Genomic DNA, 17859 nt, shown 5'->3' on the forward strand with positions numbered 1-17859 from the left:
CCTCAGCTCAGGCGAGCTCCTTCTTCCTTAATGGTCATCATCTTTCTAGAGGTTGTTCTCCACTTCCCACTTGACAACTATAACACAAGAGTTGCTGTTGCTCTCCATGTTTCCTTGTTGGACTGTTTTGTCTCCTCCAACCTAGATGACAACCACTTGAAGTTCTGAGCCATATGCTCCATCGATAACTTAAGAGTAAGATCTTCTACTAGAGCTGCACTTTGATTCCCACAAGTTCTTTACCGATAAGGTCCAATCGTTCTTCCAGCTTCTTCTGGCTATTTTTCCAGTTTTCATCCGGCTTGAAGGTGCTTTGATACCAATATGTTAGGTATATTTCTTCTTTTTCTCGTTGAAAGACCAAAAGGTGGTAAAAGGATAGTACAAACTGCTCAACCTATTTGAGAGTCCTGGCTTGCTCTCCCCTATGCGAACACAATTCAAAAGGATATCTGCCTACCCCACTCACTTATCCTCCCCTAAATACAAGGTATAACTAACTTGTCAAGGAGTATTTCTCTTTGTACTCTTCGTTGAATAAGCACTAAAAATATTTCCCTTTTACCCTTCTTAGTTTAGACGTTAGTGATTGGGGGTCTTTCACAATCCACCTCTATGATTAGAGATTCTCTTACCTAGATCAAACCTTCCATTATTATTTCTTGCTTACCCTTTTATCTTTTGATTATAAGGAACGTCAACTTTTTGTAATGTATCAATAAGCCACTTAACCATGTACCATTCTGAAAAGATGTAAATTTTTTAGAGTTTTTCCCTCCACAATCTTAATTCTTTATCAGGATTCACAATCTTAAAAAAACAAAAACATAAAGAAAAAATTTTGTTGCTGTGAATGAGGATTCTATCCAAGTTAACCAAGAATACTTAACATTTCAGCACCGTTTTTTTGCTTTATATGTTAGGTAAGAGTAAATTATACTCGAATTACATAAGTTCACTTGCTTTTGGAGCCGAGTTGACAATTAAAGCACATTTAAACTAATGATCATGATGGGAAAATATGAAGTAATTATTGAACTTTCTTTATTATTGTGTGTATATTTATAGGTATATTATTTGGATGGTGAATCTATTCTGGAGATAATTATTTTCCAGCTCACCTCAATGAGCCCGAGGAACAAGGAAAAAGTTCTCCAATCTTTTCTAATGGGAGGAACATTCATCTCAATCTTGTTACTGTTGGGGATTTTCTTCCATTTATTTGTCAGCTAATGGTAGTCTGCAACAGAGGTTTTGGTTTCTTTTGAGCATAGTAAGTTGCTACTAATTACCAATTGCATTTGTTGGTAAAGACTATTTTTACTATTCATATATATAGAATAGAAAATTTTTGTACTACGTCCAGAATTTTCTTTTTCTAGAAAGGATGGTGTCCCAGGGTTGGGATATATGCTTATTTATGTTAATTATGAATTCATTAGAAAAAGAGAGGACGTAGGAGATGGGATATCCTCAAACAGCCAAGGGGATCACAAAAAGGAATAATTTATTAACTCAAGAAAGATGTTGATTAATGAAGATTGTTAGATATTGTTAGATAGTTATCATACAAAAAGATCAGTGTTAGTTGCTACTTTCATTTCTAATCACTTTGAATTTCAAACACTTTTAGACAATTTGAGAAGTTGGGACTTGGTACTATCAAAATTAGCTTCTATTCTGCACACCCTCCCCATTTGCTCTAATTGCATCAAATACAAACCCCACTAACCGTGGCTGACATCCAACAGAAATAAACTTTCTTACTAAGCCTATGTGTTACCGTTACATATGTAATGCATATAGCAGGCCTAGGTGTTACCTTATCATCTTAAGCAACACTATTTTGAGTAACGGCACCTAGTTCAACAGAAGAACCTGCTGCCTCTTAAAACCAAGCGAGCCTCATCTTATTAAATTTTGTAGGAAAACCTTCAACCACCACTACAAGAAATATCACCATTTATAGCTCTTTGATATAGCCTTTTAGAAATAGGCTATGACAAAAAAGCCGGGAAAAAAGGTGGAAATAAAGCGTGCTGAAAAATTTCGAATCCCGGATGAAAAAAATTAGTGTTACCCCTCTCCTTTCCTCTTCTATTCTCTCCAACCTTTATAAAGGCCCCAATCTTTCCAACCTTCGTAAAAGTTTCTCTTCTCTCCTTTCCAACCTTCGTAAAAGCCATAATCTCTCTCTTCTCTTTGGGAAAATTTATCTTCACTCCTTTTCCCTTAAATATTTCTCTCGCGCTCCCTTCTTTTTCTTCCTATTTGGCTGCTTAACCACCTTAGACACTTATCTTCACCGCTCTGTAAAATTGTCTTCACAATCATCCAGCCGTTGGCATTTTCGTTTGGTGGCAAGTTGAAGAGTGGTGGCTGGTCGGAGGAGTTGTCCAGTCATTGGTGTCTCTATTTAGTGGGGAGTTGACGTAACAGAACTAGAGCAGGACAGTTCTTCAACATTTGTTTTATCTCCTTTAATCTCTTGCTCTACATATTTATAAATAAGTTGTTGGTGAAATATTAAAGAGAAACCCCCCAATATGATTGAATTTCCTCCCATGTAGTCACGCACAAAACTTTTCACATACTATCGACTTCCAAAAGCATTGTTTATTGTGCCATTCTGTTCACATTTTTCCCTAATTTCTTCTCATTTCATTCTCTGTTCATCTCTGTAATTGCATTTCTGTTTATGTTTTTAACTTTTTATTAAACTTATCCTATAAAATTTGAGTTTTTGATGTTTCCTTTTTCTTTGTAAGTTTCCATTTCTTGAGTTATCAGTTTATCTTCTTTTTTTTTTTTTTAAATCTTGTTTTGTTTAATTATCATGGATTGTTATTAGGCCCATTATAATATTTTACTATTTCAAAATGGCTATAGGCAGTGTTCCAATTCTCCTTCCAAAAGTCCAAATGTCCGTTCCAGTGAACAGAAAATTAGGTTTCTAGCCAAGGGTTAAAGTTAAAGGCACATTCTAAACCTGTGGAAATACAACTGTTAAGTATCCACCCCTTTTTTTAATGGACGCTCTCTCCTCTCTCCTCCCTCTTCTCTCCTTTATGGTTTCATATGAGTCTTTCAAGCAATTTTCTATGGCTTCATGTGAAAGATATTAGTCAAAAAGAGGTTTTGCCATTGAAACTTTCACAGTTAGCTTGGTTTGAGGATCAGATGATTCAGTTGATGCAGTTGTTGCAGTATTTATTTTCTAATTAGAAAAGAGATGAATTTTGTATGTGTAAGATTACAAAATCAAAGTATGATGCAAGACGGCATGTCGAACTGGTGGTTTGGTTGCCAACTGTAGGAAGGAAAAGGGGGTTGTCATTGCTGCTAGATCTGGAAAAAGAGGATGTTTATGGATTTGAGCGAGCAAAAGAAGTTGTTAAGGGAAAGAAACTTCAAGGTCATTGGAAGCTTTGAGGGTAAAAGAATTTTGGAAGATAGGGCTATCTTTTGCGGAGATTCTTGAAGGGAAAAACAGGGAAAAACAGAAGGAATATTAGAGAAGAAGACGAGGCTATGTTCAATGGGAAAGGTGTGAAAGTCTTTGCTACAAAGGGGGACTCGAAGCATTTCAAGAATTTGAAGCACTATTGGGTCAGAAAGGAGACTGAAGTGTTAGAGATAGATTGGGAAAATGTCATGGTAATCACAAGACTTGTGCACATGATAATTGGACGAAAATAGCAGATGATTTAAAAGAAAAATTCTCTCAAGATTGTCAAGTTAATCCCTTTTTTGCTGATAAGAGTTTGATAAGGTTTGAGGATGGTAAAATGCTAAATTCTAACTAGCTCAATGGCAAATGGAGAAAATTAGGTGACCTTCACGTGAAGCTAGAAAAATGGAGTTTTGAAGATTATAGTAGAAATGAAGTAATGGTTTTTTATGGAGTTTGGGTTAAAATATGTGATTTACCTCTAGAATATTGAAACAAGCATTGTTTTCAAGCCATTGGTGTCCAGCTTGGTGGATTAAAGAAGATTTCATCATAAACTCTAAATTTGCTAGATTGCTCAGAGCCTCAAATTAAAGTGGACTTGAACACCTGTGGTTTCCTTCGAGCCTCAATAGACACACATACGAAATTTGGAGTTTTGTTGTTCGTGTGGAAGCCTTGTTTAAATCTGTCAATCAACAAAACTTGAATTATATGAAGCTTTCGATTCAAGAGTCTTCAAACGAGATGGATCTGCAAAGGTTTCACTAAGTTTTGGTAGATGAAGAGTTATTGGTTAGAGGTGAGGCTGCTTTTAAGAAGAAAGTGGGTAGGGAAAAAGGAGTCATTAATTCGAAAAAGACTTACCATTCATTGGAGAAGTTTCTGAAAAAAGGAAACGATAGCCTCGATATTTATTGCAATAGGTGAGACTATCCCTAATTTTGATCCGGATATTTTGCGGAAGATTTTCGAAAGAGGAAACAACAGTCTTGAATTTTATTGCGACAGGTGTGAGCAGCCCTAGAATTGAACTGGATAAATTGTGAAGGAGAAATTTTATTCCTCCCCCTACCCTTTAATTATTCAAGAAGGAAGCCTTTCTCGAAATTTTCTGATGAAGTGGAAGCTTTAAGGACAATTGAATCACTCCAACTGAATTAGGAAATTGCACTAACGATGAAAGAGAATTAAATCCGAATGGCAAAAGCCTCAATCCTCAATATTTTTCGGTTTTGAATTACGAAAAGTTGTCATTTAACGTGGAAAGAGAAATATATTTGGTCTTGATTTTCTAATGATAGCTTGTCTAAATCAAACCAATTTAGAAAACAATTTTAATGAGGAAAGAGAAGGGATTCGGAAGGGTAATCAGATACACCATCCTAATTTTTGTATGTTATCGATTCAAATAAGGAAAAAACATCCTTTCAGGTCCACCCGCCTCTCTCTCTCTCTTGAATCCATTAGGACAACCAATGCTGGAATAAAGAAAGGCTAGGTGGATTCTTTTCTATTCAGACAATGATAATAATTTTAATATCAGCACTCTACACCTTTTTTGGAAGATCATTTGACTTGCTCAGAAGACCTCTCAGATAACTCTTTTGCAGAAGATTTTATTAATTTCTTTGGATTGAACAATGAGTCCATTGACCTCCATTCTGATCTGGAACAAGGTAAGGTTGTCGGTGTGCCTTCAGATGTTAAAATCCCAAGTATGGAAGAGGCAATGTCAATTCCTCCATATTTTGCGGCTGTAGGGTTAACTCTTGTCCCTATTTATAATCCTCCTTGTTAGTTTTTTCTTCGAGATTTTCTAAAATCGTTCTTAAGATCAAGAAACTCTTTTTAAATTTTGTTCAGACGAAATCTTTCTTCAAGCAACTAACTTGCAGCAAATGTCTTTGATGAAATGTTCATTAGGTGCTACCAATGTAATGATTTGTAAGGTTTTTGAAGATTCTATACGCTTAAATCAAGAGTTCTACTCTTTTTCTAATTCCTGGGGTTGGATGGTCGTGTCTCTTCATCTTTCTTGAAGATTCATAGGTCTTTAAGTTAAAGTTTTAAAGAAGTTGGACTTTTAATGACTACTTTTTGATGGAAGTTTGAGTGATTCAAGGGTTTTGGAGTTGCAATTGTAAGGATTGTTTGCCTTGGTTTCACTCTTCAATGATGCTCTCACTACAAAAGTTTTGGTTCAAGTTTTAGTGGAGTTGGGTGATTTGGTTGTTTAGGTAGGTCTCAAAGGAAGGAGTTCACGAGTCCTGCGATCTTGGCCATTCGTCCTCCTTGAGTCGGGTTATTGCTGCTATGGAGGGAAGTAGTCACTCATTTTTGGAGTGACAAGCTCTGTTGAAGAAAGTTTTGAAAGTCTCCGCCCTTTCAGATTTTTGCTATGGCTTTAGATTCTTTAGCGTCGGTTTTGCATTTTGATGTTTGTGGTCTTGGTCTATTGTTCTATTATCTTGTATTTCTTTAGCTTTGTTCCTTGTTTTTTGTTTTTCCTCTTTTTTCTTCCATTAGGAGTTTGTATTTTGAAATTTTTCCTCTTCATATTATTAAGGAAAAGTTTGTTTCTTGTTCAAAAGAAAAGAAAAATGGCTCCAGACAGAAAATGAAAATAAGATTGGTAATGTGAAAGGGATACCAAGAATTTAGGTCTCAAAACCCAACCCATTTGAATATTGGTTTCCTCCTTGAATATTGCAAAAAATTTTTAGCTCAAAAGAAGGATGTTCAAGCTTTGAAAGCAACTTTCTCAATACATTGTCCCAATTGAGTTATTTATTATGCAAAGTCTATATGGGTAAGTTCTGATCTGCATATTTCGTTGATATTGCTGCCACCGACCATGCTTTTCTTTTTTGAATTCAACAACATGTAGGGGTGGGGATAAACTAGAAATGTAATACAAATCATATGAGATACTGATTATTTAAAATATTCTTGGTCAATTTTCTAAGTAAGAACTTGTTAATGACTTAATGTGAACCGAACGAAATGGATGGAATTAACCAAAAAATAGTGGACAAAGAGGGAAGGTAAAAACAGAACAGAGGTGTCTCTTTAATTGCAAGGGGATCACGTGACTGTCACTCTACAAAGTGATTTTGGAAAAAGAAAGTAGAAAATATAGAAAATAAAGCTTCTATATGTGGCTTGCTTTAAGCATGCAGTTGCAGGCTACTTTGTGGGAAAATAATATGTCCAAAATTTGAAAAAGGGAATTTATGGGATGATAAAAATGCCTACAAAGTTTAGTGGGAAATCTCCATTTAAAACCAGAATTGAGATTATTAGAGGTTGCATTTAGTTATAACTTATTTCTAACTTTAAGCTTTATGACAAACTATAATATACAAAAGAATTGAAGTGAAATTAACTTTATTTTCAGTAGGTTGCATTTAGTTCTAACTTGGGCTTAGTGACAAACTATAATGTATAAAAAAGTGAAGTAAAAATTTTCTTTTAAGAAGGTTGTGGCTTTTTAACTGATTCATTGATGTTTGAATTGAAGTACTATGTTGTTTCTTTATATTGGACAAAAAGAAGAACTCTATGAGGTAAGACAGCTGTAAACAAGGATTAAAAAAATCATAAGTTATATTTACAGAAGGAAAATAGTTTTTCTAAATTCCATGCAATAAAAACAACACTTTTTTAGGTTATTCCTATAACTTCAAATCCTTCTTATATTATATTCGTTTAATTACTAGTCCATAGCCATTTCTAGCCACTTGCATATATTTGTTTATAAAGCAATATTATTAGAGCTCATCAAGAAGTTAACCTTAGAAAATATATAGTTATGCTTGCTTCAGATTTTATGGAAGATTGAATCTTTAACCTATTCTTATATGGCACTGCCTCACATTTGTATTTATTAGTCTGGCAAACTTTGGCTTCTTAATTTTGGCCATAGATTAGGAGTATGTTTAACTTTTTGCCATAGCCAAAAGTATTAAATATATAGTTTTGCCATGGCCGTTTAGTGGTTGATCTAGTTTAATATGTGAATATTATGTTGATTTAATTTACTTTTGGAGCTCTATTTATGTAATTACTTGGGACTTGGTGACTTGTCTGTTAACAATTTCAATGGATCAGTGCCTATGTTTCTCGCTAGAATGTTATAACCACCCTTCTCACTCCCTGCACATGTGAGCTTGAGTGATTTATTTTAATTGTAGTTTTGCTTTTTGTGTTAAACTGCTATGAATGTTCCAATATGCACTTCAACTAACATTTCATTACATGGAATGGCCAAGATGTAAGACAAGTCCTTCATTTAAACTGGTGTAAGTAGTGACTGTTGTTTAATTTTCATAGGATTTTGTACAATTTTGTCTATGACTGATGCAAAATACAAAGAGGTTTCATTTTCGTAGGATTTTGTAGAATTCTATTTCTCCTTTTTAAGTTTTTTTTCCCCTATCTTTTTTGTATAAGATTTGTTTTAAAATTTATTCTCCTCTCATTCAGCCATAGAGGTGTTTAAAGGTTAGATCTCACTTTTTTCAAGTTCATGAAAAAAAATTGCTCTAGTTTATTTGATATGGCTTTTATTGCTATGAACTTGAAATCTTTAGAGAAAAAATAGCAAATATTTAAGGTTGTACTAATGTAACTCTATTATTGTATTCATTCCAGTAAGGTAGATTAATTTGTCGTAGAAATTATGTATTTGAACTTTTTGGTATTTATTTGCATATTTTCATTACACCACTTCTGATTGTAGATTTTGCTTTTGATGGAGGTTCTTGAGCAAGTTGTTTAGGATGTTGTCTATGTATTGCATTTTAAAGAGGCCTATGTATTGGAATGTTGTCAAGGTTCTTCAGCAGATTTTGCTTATGTTTATTTTAGATAGAAGAGGCCTATGTATTGCATTTTAACATATGCTTGTATTAGATAACCAAAGCAACTGCAGTATTGTATTCTGAAGTTGGGGGTGCTGGAAAAGCTGGTAACAACATTGGAGGTTCCATTGCTTCGGGTGGTTCGTTTACAGTGCAGCAGAAGGCTTTAACAAGCTCCGCGGAATTGCAGCAGCAGCTTCAGTAGTAAGTAATCAAAATCAAATGCTTCATTTTCTATTAATACTAACCAAATACATTTTCAGTTTGGAAGATTTAAACCATAATAGAAACTAATAAATGTTTGTTTTGATTCGTTTAGTGTCATAAGAAAGTACTTTCAAGTTATGAGTACATAGAACGAGGGAGCAGGCAAAAGCTACTCGGATCCATCTTCAATCACAAGGATTAAGTTGTGGGCAAAAGAACATGAAAAAAAAAAAAGGATGAACAATGAGTGAATGCGGAAGACGCCAAAATACTAGTAAACTTCAATTGAACGAATTTTTTTCATTTAGAAGAGTTAGATTTCTTAATATTTATAATTACTGTAAACTTGGTTTATTGTTTGTTTGTGTGTAGTGTTTAAAATTTTTAGGAGATTTAGAGTTATTTGTAGTTTGTGATGTTTCAATCCATATTGTAGCCCGTCGAATTTGGTCTGTAATTATGTGTATTGAAGAAGCATAGTTTAAGAGTATTGTTAAAAGTTTAGGAGAGTTGAATGACATGTATGAGGATTGGTTGGGCTAGGCTTTCACAACAAAGAGAATTAAAGAATAAAGATAATTAAGGTGAGTTGCTTCGAACACTCGTTTTAATAAATGGCCAGTAGTATCATAATTTGCAAAAACAGTCGATCAAAATTTCAGGTATTTTTCAACTTTACCTTTATTCTACTTTTAAACTTCACTTAAAACTATTTAATTTGAGATTTGCTATATTTAAAAACAAACTTATCTCTCCCCTATTTGAAATTGAATGATTTAATCAATTTTAGAAATAAATTAAATTTTAATTCTTTTACAAAATGATTTGATTTTTGTAACGACCCAGAATTTCCCGCACACCTCTAGGTCACATTAACTACCCAACTAATAAAATTTAACTCCGACTACATCCTGCCAACTTCCTATGCAACAAACATATAAAATCAAGTTCCAATCCTCATCAATTTAGCGATAAATCAATCTCATAGAATAACATTCAACAACATTCGTGAACCACTTCACGAGGCAAGTTTATTTCTCAATCCTAAATAGGAGTAACTAAACAGCCTATGGTCCTCACTCGTCATGTCTCCTTCGTCCTATCACCATGGTCACCCACGAGTCCTTCACTTGAAATAATCATTATAGAGGGGGGGTGAGTATATAAAATATACTCCGTAAGTAGCCCTCACCAACACACACACGTTATGCTCAACTATATCAAGAAACATTCGTAATCATGCTTTTCAATACATTATGCATTTAAACATATAAGTATTTGGTAACATATTAGTGAGAACCACAACCAGGAAACATGTTAACATCCAAGCTCTAGTCTCCCTAATATTACCAGTACCTCTAAGCTTATCTCAGTTAGCATACCCTTCCACAACCATCTCCTTCAAATAGAGTCGGTCCCTGACCATTTATACCTAGAGCCCCGACCCTGCAGCATCGGCCCTCGACCATTTATACCCGAGGCCTTGAACTCTGCATCGGCCCTCAACCATTTATACCCGAGGCCTTGAACTCTGCATCGACCCTCGACCATTTATACCCGAGGCCTCGATATCTTACAATCTATTGGCCCTTGACCATTTATACCCAAGGCCCCAATAGTTCTCCTTTCGAAAGACTCCTCGCATCGACCCCCGGACCATTTATACCCGAGGCCTCGACGTTCATCTTTATCCAATATTGCCGTATCGACCCCCGACCATTTATACCCGAGGCCTCGATATCTTACAATCTATTGGCCCTTGACCATTTATACCCAAGGCCCCAATAGTTCTCCTTTCGAAAGACTCCTCGCATCGACCCCCGACCATTTATACCCGAGGCCTCGACGCTCATCTTTATCCAATATTGCCGTATCGACCCCCGACCATTTATACCCGAGGCCTCGATATCTTACAATCTATTGGCCCTTGACCATTTATACCCAAGGCCCCAATAGTTCTCCTTTCGAAAGACTCCTCGCATCGACCCTCGACCATTTATACCCGAGGCCTCGACGCTCATCTTTATCCAATATTGGCGTATCGACCCCCGACCATTTATACCCGAGGCCTCGATACCCAATTAGTGACGTATCAGCCCTCGACCATTTATGCCCGAGGCCTTGACACTCACCCATTCACTTCGTAACTTTCATAACTCCACATATCATTTATAGCCTCCAACCAGGATTTCAGTACTACTTCCCTAATAACACCAACCACCACAAAGCCCAACAACCACACAACCACTAGTAAGATTTCAATGCATCACGGGTCTCAATGACACAAAGTTTGACAACAACCAACTTGCTCACAGCATAGCGCACACAAAGCTTCAACAAACAACCCTATGACATTCTTCACATAACATGCTTTTCACAACATAACAAATCCTAATCACTTCCAACCAACCATACAATATCAGTAAGTTCCTAAAGTTGCAGACAACAAACATGAATACCTGTCATATACATATCCAATATATAAAATAACCGCAAGTTACAATAACAGCATCGACCTCACAAACCTGTCCAACAATTAAAATAATAAGAGAAACATGTTTATAATGTAAAATCAGCAAGAACAATTTCTATTAGCACACATCAACGCACACACCCGCCCCCGTGCTACTTACGAACAAATGTCCTAAAGCTCCTAAGCTTGTTGAACACTTCCTACTACAAAAAGAGCACGATCTCGAGGTTAGTAGCCCATCAGAAACATTTAGTTATAAACGAAACCGAGTTTAGGTAGAGTCGTTACCTACTAACTCATACTAAAACAACTTGGGTTAGGAGTGGGTCAACGTCGAGGGGGTTCGGGCTCCCAATCTGAGTTCAAAAGACCTTTGGCATGCCGTCTTGATGTCTAAAAGCGATAGGTAACGCAAATCAAGGTCTGTGTGGGTGTCGGTCAATGCCAGAATGTATCAGAACGAAGATATCGTCGCGAATCTGCTACTGTTCGCGTCGGGATTGCAAAAAGAACGAGTCCCCGGAGCTGCTGTTCGCCGGAGACAGCCATCGGGAGTTGCGCACGTTGCCGGGGTTGAGGCTGTAGCAGCAGGTCGTCGGGGCTGCCGTGAAGCTGACCTGTGCGTCGTACGCCGCCGTGGAGGAACGCCGTTCGTCGCACACCGCCGCGAGGAGCGCCGCAGGATGGTGCAGAAACCGCGCCGCCGCCGTGACGATGCTGCACCGCCGTTTGCTGCTGCAGATCTGGTCGAGGAAGGTGCGGCTGCTCGGTTTCTCGCCGGAGAACAAGAAGGAGAAAGGTGGAGGTGGCTGGAGAGGGGGGGGGGGGGGGGGCGGGGGGTTGAAGAAAGAAGAAGGAAAAAAATAGGTTTTCTCTATTTTGTTTATATATATATATATATATATATATATATATATATATATATATATATATTCTATTCTTTCCTTTTGTTTTGTTTTAAAACAAATTTTCCCTCAATGAAAGCGTAATCATCCAAGCCCGAAGAAGAAGGAGTCCATTCCTTTAAAACAAGACCCAACATACAAAGTTCGGTAAATATTAATTTAATTGGATTTTTAGAGCCCGATAAATATAGATAAATTTAATTAACAATCAATTTAATATTAAATGAAAAATCTCATGTTTCGAGACCAACTAACCTGAGGGACTCGGGGCGTTACAATTTTAGTGTTAATTTAATTTTGGATCTTTCTTGATAGATTTAATTCCAAATTTTAATCTATTATTTGCCCATGTATATATGTGACTAACTATCCCAATATATTTGCACTTATATTTTCCTCTGTATAAAAAAAAAAAGCTTAGCTTAGTTTTAATATTTTTATTTGCTTGTATATTTACATTAGATTATTGTCACAAATTTTCACCAATGTGTATATATGCTCAATGCCTCAATGATATTTGCATTTATATTTCCATCTATATTAAATAATATCTAGTTAGTTTTATATTTATGTTGGTTTCTTGCATATTTATTGTTGATTATTTGCACAAATTTCACCAATGTGTACATATAAATAACTCGATGATATTTACACTTAGGTAAATAACATTAAAGATTGAGAGTGGATGATCATAAGTAATTCTAAGTAAAACGAGAGGTAAATATTATTGATGTAGTTAGCCTATATACAAAAAAATAAATTTCATAATTTAGAAACTATGATTACAAACAACATAGGTAAATAAAAATAGTTCTATAAATCCATAAACGAGAGGAAAACTATCTCTATAATAGTTGTAGCTAGATAAATATACATAAAACCACGTAAATCAAAGATTGAGAATCAATAATCATAAGTAAATCCAAGGAGAATGGTTCAAACAACTGTTTACTTGAGATTCTTCCTTCATCTATAAATTTGAGAACGAGAAGTATAAATCTCCATAAATAAGAATAATTTCATAAAAAAAAAAGACAAGAGGTAAATATGCATAAATAGTAAGAAAAATAGTAATACAAACTATAAAAACAATAAATGAATGCAATTGTTTATTCAATTTTGAAGAAGCATAAATTATTCTAAGTGTTTGAACATTCCACTACCTCTCCCTCGTTTGCTAATTAAGGTAATGAAACATGTTTCTTTTGAACGCTCTTCAGAAGTGTTGGGTATTTTTCACATGTGTGAAAGTCCAACAATTTTAGGCCCAAATGGGCAATTACTTTTAGGATTTAGATATATATATATATATATTACACATGTGCAGTCGCCTACCACATTGTGAGGACAGAGAGGGAAAAGTTTCTGCACGCAGATCGAGGAGAGAAAATAGAAAAGAAAAAGGGAAAATAAATTCATTCCGTACAGTAGCATTTTTTGCACGATCGGAGGTCGATAAGTGGTTCGATCGAGGTTGATAGCGTGTTCACAACACGAGGGTCTTTAATCTGGACGGTGGAGATTTCTTTTGAAGCTGCCTACAGTCAGATACAGTGGGTAGTTGGTGCCAGTTTCAAAGTGAGATCTTTCTAATTTTCTTCCCCGGTTTATTCCCTTTGTTTGCCGAGATTTATTGTTTCGAGATATTATTATTGTATGCCTCTAGTTGGTGCTAGGGAGAACTTGGTGTACCCATTATTGATTATAGTGGAGATTTTGACTTCGGTCCGTGCTTTTTTACTCCTCAAACTGAGAGGGTTTTTCCACGTTAAAATTGTTTGTGTCCTGTGCTTGTTTGAATTATTATTTTTACTTGTTATTTCCTATCAGGTTCACACAATAGCAGATAATTAGTCCATAAAGTTAAGTGTTTATCCCAACAAAGTGGTATCAGAGCGAAGTTAAAAATTAATTAGGTCTTGTGTTGAACAATGGAAACTAGTACAAGTAGAATAGTGACCTTGAATGGCTCAAATTATCAAGTTTGGAAAAGGAAGATGGAAGATGTTTTATATGTGAAGGATTTTTATCTTCCTGTTTTTTCACTTGAGAAGCTTGAAGATAAAACTGGTTTAGAATGGGAAATATGTCATAGAAAAGTTTGTGGTTTTTTTAGACATTAGGTAGAAGAAAATATTCTAAATCATATTGGAGAAGAAACACATGCACGGACTATGTGGAACAAGCTTGAGTTGTTATATGTCCCGAAAACTAGCAATAATAAAATGTTTCTGATCAAGCAAATGATGACTTTGAAGTATCAAGATGGTACACCTATGCCAGATTACTTGAATACATTCCAAGGTACATTAATCAGCTTGCTGGAATCAAAATCAAGTTTGAGGATGAGATACAAGGGTTATGGTTTCTTGGTACATTGCCGGACCCATGGGAGACTTTAAGAACTTCGTTATCAAACTCAGCCCCAAATGGAGTAATAATTATGGACATGGTGAAAAGCAGTGTTTTAAATGAAGAGATGAGAAGAAAATCATAGGGCTCTTCATCACAGTCAGAGGTTCTTGTTACTGAAAGAAGGGGGAGGAGTAAAAGCAAAGGTCTGAGGGATAGAGATAGAAGCAAAAGTAAAAGCGGTCGGTTATCCAATGTTGAGTGTTATCATTGTGGCATGAAAGGGCATAGAAAGAAGTATTGTCGACAATTGAAGAGAGAAAATAAAAATGATAAAGGTAAGGAAAAGAAAAATGATGATGGTAATGACGTAGATAGAGTTGCTGCAGCTACCGAGGATTTCCTTATCTTATTTGATGGTGATGTTATTAATCTAGCTACACAGCGGAGCAATTGGGTGATTGATAGTGGCGCGTCAATTCATGTTAAATCTAGGAAGTTTTTTCTTTGCATCCTACACATCTGGTGATTTCGGGAGTGTTAGGATGGGTAATGATGGATCAGTAAAAGCCGTTGGTATTAGTGATGTGCACTTGGAGACGAAGAATGGTACTACGCTGGTTTTGAAGAATGTGAAACATTTTCCTGATATTCGCATGAATTTAATTTCCACAGGTAAGCTTAATGACAAAGGTTTCTGCAATACCTTCTACAATGGCAAATGGAAGCTTACTAGAGACTCAATGATTGTAGCTAAGGGGGAGAAGTGTTCCTCATTGTATTTGATGCAAGCAATGGTTATTGATTATACAATAAATACAGTAGATGATGAAAAGAGTGTTGAATTAAAGCATAAGAGACTCGGTCACATTAGTGAGAAGGGAATGATAATCATCATTATGGTATAAAGAATGCGCCTTTGAAAAGATTCATTCATTGTTTAGCAGGGAAACAAACTAGAGTTTCCTTTAAGGCGTCTCAACACTCAAGAAAGCCAAATATACTAGACTTGGTATATTCTGATGTATGTGGTCCTATGAAGACAAAACACTTGAGGTTCCTCATATTTTGTGACATTTATAGACGATCATTCAAGGAAAACTTGGGTCTATACGTTGAAGACTAAAGATCAAGTGTTGCAAGTATTTAAACAGTTTCATGCCCTTGTTGAAAGAGAAACTGGTAAGAAATTAAAATGCATCAGGACTGAGGTGAGTATTTTGGACCTTTTGATGAGTATTGTAGAAGCCAAGGTATTAGACATCAAAAGACACCTTCGAAGACTCCTCGTTGAATGGGCTAGCTGAGAGAATGAACATAACACTAGTTGAGCGGGTGAGATAGTTGCTTTCACAGTCACAGTTACCAAGATCGTTTTGGGGTGAAGCATTAAGCACAGTTGTGCATGTTTTGAATCTTACGCCATGTGTTCCTTTGAATTTTGAAGTCCCTGATAGAATTTGGTCAGATAAGGAGATATCCTATAATCACCTGCGTGTCTTTGGATGTAAAGCTTTCGTACATGTTCCTAAAGATGAGAGATCGAAGCTTGATGCAAAGATAAGACCATGTGTGTTCCTTGGCTATGACCAAGATGAGTTCGGTTATAAACTGTATGATCTAGTATAAAAGAAGCTCATAAGAAGTCGGGATGTTGTATCTGTTGAAGACCAGACCATAAAAGATATTAAGAAGACAGATAAAACAAAGTTTCAGCACAGTGATGATTTGATTGACTTGGATTCAGTTCCTTTGACACAACCTTCTATGCAAACTGAGAATGAGGTTCAGAACAATCAGTTTGATGGTATAGTAGAGAGTCCATAATAGGTTGAGGTAGAAGATGATGTTCATGAATAGTTGTCAGAAACAGGATTTCCTACAGAGGTTCCATAAAGGTTTCACTTAGAAGATCTACTAGAAATCAGTATTCTTCCACATGGTATCCAGTTGATGAGTATATGTTATTGACTGATGAGGGAGGGCCTGAAAGTTATGAGGAGGCCATGGAAGATGAACAAAAAAGAGGGTGGATTGATGCAATGAAAAATGAAATGAAATCATTGCATGAAAACCACACTTTTGACCTTGTCAAGTTGCCTAAAGGAAAAACCGTACTGAAAAATAAGTGGGTTTATCGAATGAAACAAGAGGAACACACCTCATGACCACATTACAAAGTGAGACTAGTTGTCAAAGGGTTCAATCAGAAGAAAGGTGTTGACTTTGATGAAATTTTTGCTCGTGTTGTGAAGATGTCTTCTATACATGTAGTTATGGGTTTGACAGCGAGCCTTGACTTGGAGGTTGAGCAGATGGACGTTAAGACTGTAATTTTGCATGGTGATTTAGATAAGAGATTTATATGGAACAACCAGAGGGATTTGAGGAGAAAGACAAGGAGAATCTTGTATGCAAGTTGAATAAAAGTCTTTATGGGTTGAAACAGGCATCAAAGCACTGGTACAAGAAGTTTGAGTCAGTTATGAGGGAGCAAGGCTTCAAAAAGACTACTTCCCATCATTCCGTATTTGTGCAGAAGTTTTCTGATAATCACTTTATTATACTGTTGCTTTATGTTGATGACATTTTGATTATTGGTAGGAATATTTCTAGAATTGACACGTGGAAGAAACAGTTGAGCAAATCCTTTGCCATGAAGGATTTGGGGCCAGCGAAGAAGATTCTTGGAATTCGTATAGCACGAGACAAAGCATCCAAGAAGCTGTATATGTCTCAGGAGCATTACTTAGAGAAACTGCTTAAAAGATTCAACATGAGCAAGGCTAAAGCAGTAAGTTTTCATCTATCCAATCATTTTAAACTGAGTCGCAAACAGAATCCTTCTACAGATAAAGAGAAGGAATAGATGAGCAAAGTTCCGTATGCTTCAGCAGTTGGGAGTTTGATGTACGCCATAGTGTGTACTAGACCAGATATTGCCTATGTTATTGGTGTTGTTAGTCGAGTTATGTCCAATCCCGAAAAACAACATTGGGAGGCAGTAAAATGGATCATGAGATATTTGTGGGGTACTTCCAGTTTGAAGCTCACTTTTGGAAATGGAAAGCCAGTGCTTGCCGGTTACACTGATTCAGATATGGCAGGAGATTTAGATAATCGAAAGTCTACTTCCGGATATTTGATGACATTTACAGGTCGAGCAGTGTCATGGCAGTTAAGACTACAGAAGTGTGTTGCACTTTCCACGACTGAGGTAGAATATATTGCAGCAGCAAAGAGTGCAAGGAGATGTTGTGGATGAAGCGATTTATATAGGAGCTCGACTTCAAGCAACAACACTATGTGATATTCTGCGATAATCAAAGTGCTATTCATTTGGGTAAGAATTCAACATTTCATTCGAGAACGAAACATATTGATATGAGGTATCATTGGATGAAAGATGCTCTCAGTGATGCACTGTTTGAACTTGAGAAGGTACATACTGATCGTAATGGATCCGATATGTTGACAAAGAATCTACTGAGAGAAAAACTCGAGTTTTGTCATTCCGCTGCTGGGACGGCAATTTCTTTCACACGGTGAAAAGAGGGAGATTTGTTGGGTATTTTTCACATGTGTGAAAGCCCAATAATTTTAGGC

At 36.2% G+C, this 17859-nt stretch overlaps 1 long non-coding RNA gene across 1 annotated transcript; it reads left to right on the forward strand.

Annotated features, from left to right (window-relative positions):
- The first annotated feature begins 1072 nt into the window (after positions 1–1072).
- LOC148212992 (uncharacterized) lies at positions 1073–9043 on the forward strand. Its single transcript, XR_015789486.1, has 3 exons — positions 1073–1273; positions 8369–8520; positions 8636–9043. It is a non-coding gene; the product is annotated as an uncharacterized LOC148212992 (long non-coding RNA).
- The last annotated feature ends 8816 nt before the right edge of the window (positions 9044–17859 follow it).

This window comes from Momordica charantia (genome assembly GCF_013281855.1).
Source record: "Momordica charantia cultivar OHB3-1 chromosome 2 unlocalized genomic scaffold, Mcharantia_2.0 BLBB01000002.1, whole genome shotgun sequence".
NCBI classification, from domain to species: domain Eukaryota; kingdom Viridiplantae; phylum Streptophyta; class Magnoliopsida; order Cucurbitales; family Cucurbitaceae; genus Momordica; species Momordica charantia.